This window comes from Zea mays, chromosome 1 (assembly GCF_902167145.1).
Source record: "Zea mays cultivar B73 chromosome 1, Zm-B73-REFERENCE-NAM-5.0, whole genome shotgun sequence".
Classification (NCBI taxonomy): Eukaryota; Viridiplantae; Streptophyta; class Magnoliopsida; order Poales; family Poaceae; genus Zea; species Zea mays.
The window spans coordinates 238,177,006-238,186,294 of NC_050096.1; the positions used below are offsets into that span (position 1 = coordinate 238,177,006).

Consider the following 9,289-nt stretch of genomic DNA (forward strand, 5'->3'; position numbering starts at 1 on the left):
GAGGGAGTACGATGGGAGATTGTTATTTCAGCCCCAAGCATATTTCTATGCCCATCGCAGAAATTTCAAGGTCAAGGATTAACGTAAAACTAGATATAGATGAGAAAATGGTTATAAGATCAAATTTGATAAGCCTTTGAGACATATGAGAGAATCAAAGGCATCAAATTCAAGAAAATGATTGGGCATTCCTTTCCTAGGTTGGACTGAGAAAGCAATAATGTGATTCTCAAGGAGAGGCAAACTGGAACAGGAATACCAGCTTGCACCAACCCAACAAGGGTATGGCTTAGGATGAACATATGACCATAAGAGAGTTACAAGTGGATTGTCAAGATTACAGACTCGAGATCCTTGTTTTTTAAGTTTGAGTGCATCTTAGGTCCAATAAGGGAATTACCTAAACATCTATTTGTATTTGCACGAGTTTGGCCATGGAGTAGGAATCGATAATTCAAACTCATGCATGTTTTAAAGATTTAGAGGGACTTCGAAGAAATGACAAAATTATGAATTAGATCTCATACAATTTCACATGTTGAGATGATGAGGACATGACTTGGTCTAATTGCTAGAACTCCAAGAATCTTGTGAAGAAAATGATATTCACACAAGACGACACCTAGGATAGGTTGTTAAGAAATTAATACACGTTTAGATCAAGGTTCACTAAACAAGGACATAACTTAGTTTTGGGTTTACGCAAACAAGCTATCAACATTCTACCGGCACATAGGCACAAAAATAAACATAAGTTGCACCATCGGTCAAACTAAGAAGAACCACAGACCACATAGACACATGTCTAAAGGACACATCAAACAAAGCTAGAAATTTGCTTATAAAACAGTAATACTTCATACAGTTTCCAATTATTTATTATCGGAATAAAGACGAGGGAAGCATGTTCGTTCACAATCACCAATTATTAGAATAAAGGTGAGGGAAGCATTTTTGTGCGCAAACAACAAACACAATGCAACAATCAGGATGCATGCTCGTCCTATTCGTCCTCACTAATTTTGCCCACATAATGTGGCAATAACGTTCTATATCGGTGGCATAACTACGTCTCTCTCGGTATATTGCTAGTCGTCATCTACACATACGAGTTCGAAGTTAGTGTACCTGCAGAAAATTCCATCACAGCCCATTTCCCAATGATGCAATTCACACATGACAGTTTATCACAGTTTATACTCCATATATTTCTATATGGAGGCCAGCTCCTCATTAAGCGCCGAGCCACGCATAGGCGCCGCTGCCACACTTTAACCATAGGGCAGCTCATTATGGTAACTCACCTTCTTACCTGAGCGTAGGTGCGTCGTTGCAAATACATTACACTTCTCAGTATTCCCATGTCTGTATACCCATACACATCCATGGGGTACTGAATCCCGAAAAAGTAATTACTCCACATCGCAGCCTTCATATATACATATGTGTAACATGTATATAATCAAGCGCCACAATTAAGCACTCCCCTAGACCGACGTTTGTTCAGTCATGCTCTCACATCTCACCTTACCTGGAGCGTCGATCCATTCAAAACTGAATGACCTCAAAAATAACATTACACATGTATGCGTTACCCTTCCCAGGTTATGAGTTAGTATTCTGAACTAAGCCACCTAGTAGTCCTTAATTTAGGGCTTAACAGAGGATGTCGCTAGCATTATAGTTTTTCAAAACTGATTTTCAAAGCCAAACAATGTGTTTAGTTGAAAATAGGTTTTTCAAAACCAAAACTTTTGTTTTGAAAATACGTATGTGACCGTATATACTTAATCCTGCTCCGATACCAGCTGTCGCAGAACCTCCCAAGTTATCGGGCCCACATGCACCTGTCCTTGTCTCAAAGACCTCAGACAGCTATGCATGTGCACCAAACAACTTAACAGGATCTGTCCGAGTGCCCCGAGGACCTCGGATAAACGACTTACCGCCAAGATCGCAGGATTAAGTAAACACAACTCACATACAAACACTTGCAGCGGAAATAAATTCTTTATTACAAAATGATTACAAGTTACAACATTTACAAGTTATAACAAGATTACAATATATATCATCGGAGGTGATTACAAAAGAAATTGATTCAAAAAGATTACAATTTGAATGTATAAAACATTTATAAGTTTTAAAATACATGCTAGCTTAAGTGACAATCCTCAATAGGGAAGCTAAAGATGGGATATACTTATATAAGAAGGCCGAGCCCACCGGCACTTAGCACCATCCACAACAGAACAAAATTACAACCTGAAAAACAACAGGGAATAAAACCCTGAGTACGCAATTACTCAGCAAGACTTACCCGACTAAAGAAAAGACTCTCAAGGGTATGCTGGATTTAAGGGATTCAAGGTAAAGCTTGTCAAATTTCAAAGACTCGTTTTTGCATAAAAGCTTACTAGTAGTGGATCCTTATGCAAAATTTTTACTTCACAAATTAAGTACTTTTCCTGAATCTAGATTTACCTGGTCTAGAGCATTCACTTGTCCTACACTAGCTTCATTTTATCAACTTTAATTTCACTTGTTATCTACGATGAGGGTCGAAGATCCAGTCTTCATATCCGAGAAGTTCGGCGATCCGAATCGATTAATACCCAGCTGGGGATCTCCATCCACACGACATATGTAGCACTTAACCCTTGCATATGTCAACTCGCCCACGGGTTTCTCAAGACCAGAACGGGTCCCCGCCAACCGAGAGCACAGTACTCCACCGTCCAGCCATTGGCCTGGTTGGTACACGTTACCCTCGCCATGGTGCCCGCCATGTTTCCGAGAGTACAGCACCCCACCTTCCAGCCGTTGGCCTGGTTGGTACACGTTACCCTCGCCATGGTGCCCGCCATGTTTCCGAGAGTACAGCACCCCACCTTCCAGTCTCTTGCCACGGAGGGTACAAGCTACTCTCGCCATCTCTCCACTCCCATTGCGGGCCGGCCTTTCTGGTATTGGTCCGACCGAGGCTAAGCTTACCCATGATGAGGCATGTGGTCAGTTAAAGGGTCCTAGATCAGCAGGCCAACAATCGGAACGGTCCTTAAGCGACACAGACGGGCGACCTTTCCTACTCAACGTCTGGTCTCATCTTATTATTTAACACCCAAACCATATACCTGACAGAGGTACTATACTTGAATGATGAATTCATCACTGCAGATGATGCGCTCACCATTACAAGTCCATTTTCATAAAACAAACCCATTCCCAATGTCACACATCATTCTTTTAAAAAGAAACAGGTTTTAATTCTCTAGGCAGGGCTAAGCCTCATTAGTTCTCTTTGTAAAACAGGTATCAAGGAGGATAATCAAATTCCAAGGAATGACAATGCATCAACTGTTTCATCACTCAACTCCTATCACCTAATGCAGCATATAAGTGATAAAAGTTTTAAAACAACAAGGAGGTGGCAAATGCACCGGGGCTTGCCTGGGATAAACACTACGTTAGTGTTGTTAATTGACGACCACTTGGTGAGCATCTTCCATCCTGGCACTTGGTTGATTCATCCATTTTAGCTTCGTCCATCAGCATCACTTGGAGATCAATTCCACTCGTCTTCCATAGCACGTGATCAATTAACATACCTAAATGATATGTATGATGCACATGAGCATGAGCACGAAGAGCATAAGATAGATAATCTATGTTAAAGAGGATAAATATTTAAAACAAGTCATCACAACACCTAGAAGCACATTAGATGTCAAGATATTACTAAGTATCACAAGTACATTTTTTTACAATTACATAGATCTAACTCAAGCATCAATCAACAAAAGGCTATACATGAACCTTAACTTTATGGATTAGAGTACACTATCAAAGGATTAACATCATTCTTAGAACTAATGAATAACCCACTATTAACTAGCATAAAATCCTATGGAGCAAAACTTATCTCAACCTATAGATCTAAAATACTTCTATGCATAACAAGCACTTCAATTCTAAACTTTACTCCTCCATCATTCGGCATTAACATCATGCTTATAACTATAAGGCGACCAAATTAATTCATAAATCTAGATATGTATGTCTACTAAACCTTCTTCACATTATTGAGTTCATTATAACCACACAAGGTCTAATTAGCTACTAGTTCCAATACATTCATCAAAGTATTAATTCCCAAACTAATAGGTTTAGAGCACACATTAAGAAAGAAAAACTCAACCATGTGCAACAAGACATTTGGATAAACATTTCAAATGTCATAAGTCTTCATCACTCAAGAATCAAAAACTGATTACTCCTATTTAGCCAAACAGGAATCAAACCAAATACCCCATTGCAGATTTTTTTTTTGGACAGCATTCAGCAGTCAACGGTTTTGCTCATAACTCACAAGATATTCATTCAAAAATAATGAGCTAGGACTTTATAGAACGCCTAAGAAATCCTCTACAACTTTGGTATTATCATCACCATGAGATTAGACACTTAGAAAGGTCAAACAGTACAAAACAATAATGCTGTCCAGATTTGGACAGAATTCGATTATCCACTTCAAAACTCCATAACTAGAGATTTAGGCATCCAAAACAGGTGATCTTAGACTTTCTAGAAAGCTTATAAAATTATCTACAAATCCTTTATAAACATTTCAGGTTGATTCAATGTGGATCAAAGTCAGCTAATACAAACAAACTTCTCTGTCCAGATTTGGACAGGTTTGGACATCACAATTCAAACAGCTGTAACTCAACTTTTAGATCACCAAAAAAGGTGATCCAAAACTTGTTGGAAAGCTTAAGACAAGTACTACAATTCTCCTATAATTACTAAGAGCTGATTCTCAGTTTAACTTGGACAAACAAGATCATTTTCGAAATCAGTACAGAATCTGGACAGATTCTGAAACTGGACTTGGAAAATTCATAACTCCTAAACTATTATACCTATGTCTGTCAAATTTTAATACAAGCGAGATAATGAAGTTATCTCCAACTTTTATGTATGACATTTCTACAGTACATGCAGTCCAAAATATCAACTATCTTGTTTTAATTCATACCTAGCTCCTACACATTATTTGATTCGTTCTCTAAATCATCTTATTAGATTAACTTTGCTTGACGCCTAAATAAACATCATATAACATAGAACTCTACAGTACAACTTGAACACCTAAGAACTTAAAGTACTCGCATATATACCTCCTCGAATTATTCTCCGACTTCAACCGAAATCGAAGCATCGACACTACTTGCTTTCAAATAAATTTTTGGGACAGCGATGACACTCGTACGGAGCCTTTAATCGATTAAAAAAACATTTAACCACTCGCCACGTACAACAGGTGAGGGTTGTTAAAGTGAAGCATTGATTCACCATACCATAAAATTAACATGATAGCACAAACAAATACTATCAACTATCCCATTTAATATACTAAACTTATCCCCATTTATACACATACATTTTCACACACATATTCACGCCATCGATCACACCTAATTAGAGCAAACTAGAATCATATAAAGCGAACAACCTGATGAAATCAGTTCGGATCGCGCATGCATGTCTACCACGGTTATGGCTCTTCGTCGAGGAGCGATGAGCGAAGCGTGACATCGACGGAGGGCTGCGATTAACGACGCTCACACAGTTTAGACATTTTATCAAGCATTTTGAGCACAAAAACAGCAGAGGTGGCGAGGCCTCACCAAGGGTGTTGCGACGTCGTGGGTTGGGACTGCACAGATCGGATCGACGCATACGACGTGGATGGGATCCGGGTTGCTGTTGTTCACGTATAGAGGAGATCGAGTGGCGCTGCTGCAGGGTTGCTGGCGTATCGGCGAGGAGGAGCTCGTGCTGTCCAATGGGGAAGATGGAGTAGAGGCAGGGGCGTCGGCCTGCTGTGCCATGGGGAGGAGGTCGCCGGAGGTCGACCGGCCCTAAACCAGGGGCACCGAATGGAGGAGCAGGGAGCCGGCCACCATGGTTGGGGAAAGAGACACCGTGGAGGAAGTCTGTCGCAGGGGAGAGAGCCAAGGGCTGCTCACGCCCAGAGGCCGACGGCCATGGATCCAGAGCTCCCTGCGGCCACCATGGGAGATGAGCAGGGGACTAGAGGGATTCACTGGGAGGAGCTCATGGCCGGAGTGGAGGGGGCGCGGAACGGCGTTGGGGCAGCAAACGGCACCCACGGCGAGCATCGGGGGGGATCAGAGCAGGGAGGGTGTCCATGGATTGAGAGGTGAGAGGGAAAATGTGTGAGAAGGAGGTGACGTGAAGAAGCAAGGCTCGTGGTGAGCGGCGTGAACGACGGCTGGAGATAAGGCTGAAGTAGGGGGCGGCATGGAGAAGATAAGGAGAAAAGGAAAAATCAGATTTTTGCTCTTTTCTCTAATTCTTGTTACAAAAGACTACACAGATAATTTAGTTCTCCGATTAAGTCTGGGCGTGATGTAAATCGGACGAAACAAAAGATACTCGTCAAACTAGTACAGACTGCGCTTGATTTAATTTAGAGCAGATAATTTTATCCGCAGTCTGAACAGGAAACAGATTAATTATGAATACTCAGTTCGGTTCTAGTTATCTCGGTCCGATTTAATTTTTGCATCAATATTGTTGTCGTAGAGTTCTAATAATATTTGTTTAGGACGACAATCACCAGAGTAGGTTGGGGCTCCAAATTCATGTTCTCTTAATCCATAAATTTTTAAACGGGCACTAGACACGACATTTCGCGAAATAAATATGCGAGATTGATGCGGCATCGAAATTATGATCCTTTCGAAAGCGACATCACGCATCGTTCACGTGGGCGACAGGTTGTGCGCTGTCCAGGCACCGGTTAGCACCAGCCACGCGCCACGATGCCAGGCCACAGAGAGACGTGCAACGCAAGCGTGAAAGAATTTCAAACGAATTTTTAAGGAACAACATTTGATTTCAAAGATTATAGTTTGGGGCAAGATGTCGATGGCTTAACCCCAAACGATACTGGATTTGATGTTTCGAAAGATTACTAATGTCTGAATTTTGCAAAATAAATTAGGACAATTTTAGACAGATGGAGACAGACACGATATCAAAATCGTGATAAAGAAGGATGATTAAAAATTAGTGACCTTTATATTCGCAGCTATCATGTGTTAACGTCCGCACTCGTGGTTAAGCAGACGATAAACACCTGGGGTGTTACATTGCAGGAACTGGACGAGCGCGCTTTCCTATTTGTCATCCAAGCTGGAGCTGATGATGGCTGTTTTGCGCTCATCAGCGAACCCCAGGTTGATTCGCTTGGTTTCTTCAGTCGGCCGCATAGAGGTCGCGGCCTGAGCTTCGTTCGCCGGTACTGCGAGGTCCTCCTCAGGCTTAGAGTTCGCCTGTGTGGAGGGGACCATTGACGGCTTGGTGGTGAGTGCTGCTTGGATGGCCACTCGGAAACATTCTGCGGCGCCTTGGAAGTCGGCGCGCACAGTTATGATCCCTTGCGGTCCTGGCATCTTTAGTATCATGTATGTATAGTGCGGAATGGCCATGAATTTGGCCAATCCCGGCCTTCCGATGATGGCGTTGTACCCGCAGTCGAAGTTTGCCACTTCAAACCTCAGGAACTCGGTTCTGTAGTTCTACGGAGTTCCGAAGGTGACCGGCATGTAGATGTGGCCCAGCGGGTATTCCCCCTCCGTCGGCACGATGCCGAAGAAAGGAGTGTCCGACTTGTGGAGCTCTTTGAGGTGAGCCCCCAAGCCTTGGAGCGTCCGGGGGAAGGTGACGTTGATGCTGCTCCCCCCGTCCACTAGCACCTTCTTCACCCGGCTCTCTCGGATCACCGGATCGACGAGGAGCGGGTATTTGCCTGGATGGTCGAAGTTGAGCCATTGATCTTCCCGAGTGAAGGTGATCGGGTGTTCTGACCACCGGTACGGGGCGGGAGGACCGGTGGTCGCCACCAGTATCTGGCGGTCGTTGAGCTTTTGTTGTCTCTTGTTCTCCTGCGACCCATGTCCGCCGAAGATGACGTTGACCTCCCTGTCGACGCGTGGGAAAGCTCCTCCTCCTCCCTCCTCCGGCTGATGAGGTTGTCGCGGTTCATTCGGTCCTCCCCTCGGCGGAGGAGGAGGTAGAGGTTGGAAGGGTCGGCCATGCCCAACGGAGTGCTTGAAGTCCCGGCAGTTATGGAGAGTGTGGCGCATGTCCTTGTGGTACGGGCACTGGGCGTCGAGGATGTCATCCAGCGTGCGCTCGCCTCCGCGAGGTCCTCCTCGGGCACGGGAGGCAGGTGGTCCGGCCGCGTGTACTTCTTCGCGAGGCCTCTTCTCCCAGCGTTTGTCGAGTGGCTGGTTCGCGTCGCGTCGTGGTGCTGCCGGTGCAGGCTTTGCTCCTCCGATGAGGTCCTGAGCTCGCTCGTCGGCGGTGATGTAGAGGTCGGCTTCCCGGAACAGCTCCTCGGAAGTAGTCGGTGCCTTCTGTAGTATGGCTCGGACAAAAACGGAGTCGTTGGATCCTCTGTAGAAGTCCTCAATCACGGCCGCCTCCGTGACCTCGGGGATGCGATTTCTCATGGTCTGGAACCTTTTGAGGTACGACCGGAGAGTCTCATCCCCCGGCGCTTGATGGATTTGAGGTCCCACGGTTGCGCTGGCTTGTCGGAGAGGGACTAGAAGTTGGCGGTGAAACGTCGACTGAAGTCTCCCCAGTCGTCGATGCAGTGTCGGGGTAGATGTCGTAGCCACTGTAGCGCATCTTGCCCAAGGACGATGGGCAGATACGCGGTCATAACGTCCTCAGATGCTCCGGCAGCCCAAGCAGCGGTGGTGTAGACGGCTAGCCAACCCCCTGGATCCTGCTTAGGCTCATATTTGTCGACGTTGGATACCTTGAAGTTGGGAGACCATTGGATGGCCCTAAGGCGCGGAGTAAGAGCGGACACTCCGCACGTGTCCTCCTGTCGTCGGGGACGATGTCTGTCCCGGGGAGGGGAGTTGTGATTGTGGTTCCTCGACCGTCCCCGGGTGGTTCCGCCAGTTGAGGCCGTTGCCGACTCAGTCCTGGTGGCCTGGCTCTGAGTCGAGATGCCATGATCCCGGTCGTACTCCTCCCGACGGCGAATCTCGTTTTCATGCCGCCGCTCGCGCGAAGCATTGATGGAGCTTCGTGCGTCTCGGCGACTGTTGATGGCGTGTCGTAGATCGTTCGGCGGGTGAGCGAGCGGTAGAAGATGGTTGGCTGCCTGGGTGAACAGGCGTCGGTATCTGAAAGTGCATTCATCCCTTTTGTGAGTTTTGGTGATTTGGATAACAACACA

General features: G+C 45.1%; 1 long non-coding RNA gene across 1 annotated transcript; it reads right to left on the reverse strand.

The window, feature by feature from the left end:
- Positions 1-1,993: 1,993 nt before the first annotated feature.
- On the reverse strand, positions 1,994-6,305 carry LOC100275386 (uncharacterized). The gene is made up of 4 exons (NR_159977.1): positions 5,691-6,305; positions 5,516-5,608; positions 3,451-3,608; positions 1,994-2,265 (listed from the first exon to the last, which is right to left on the reverse strand). It is a non-coding gene; the product is annotated as an uncharacterized lncRNA (long non-coding RNA).
- Between the last annotated feature and the right edge of the window lie 2,984 nt (positions 6,306-9,289).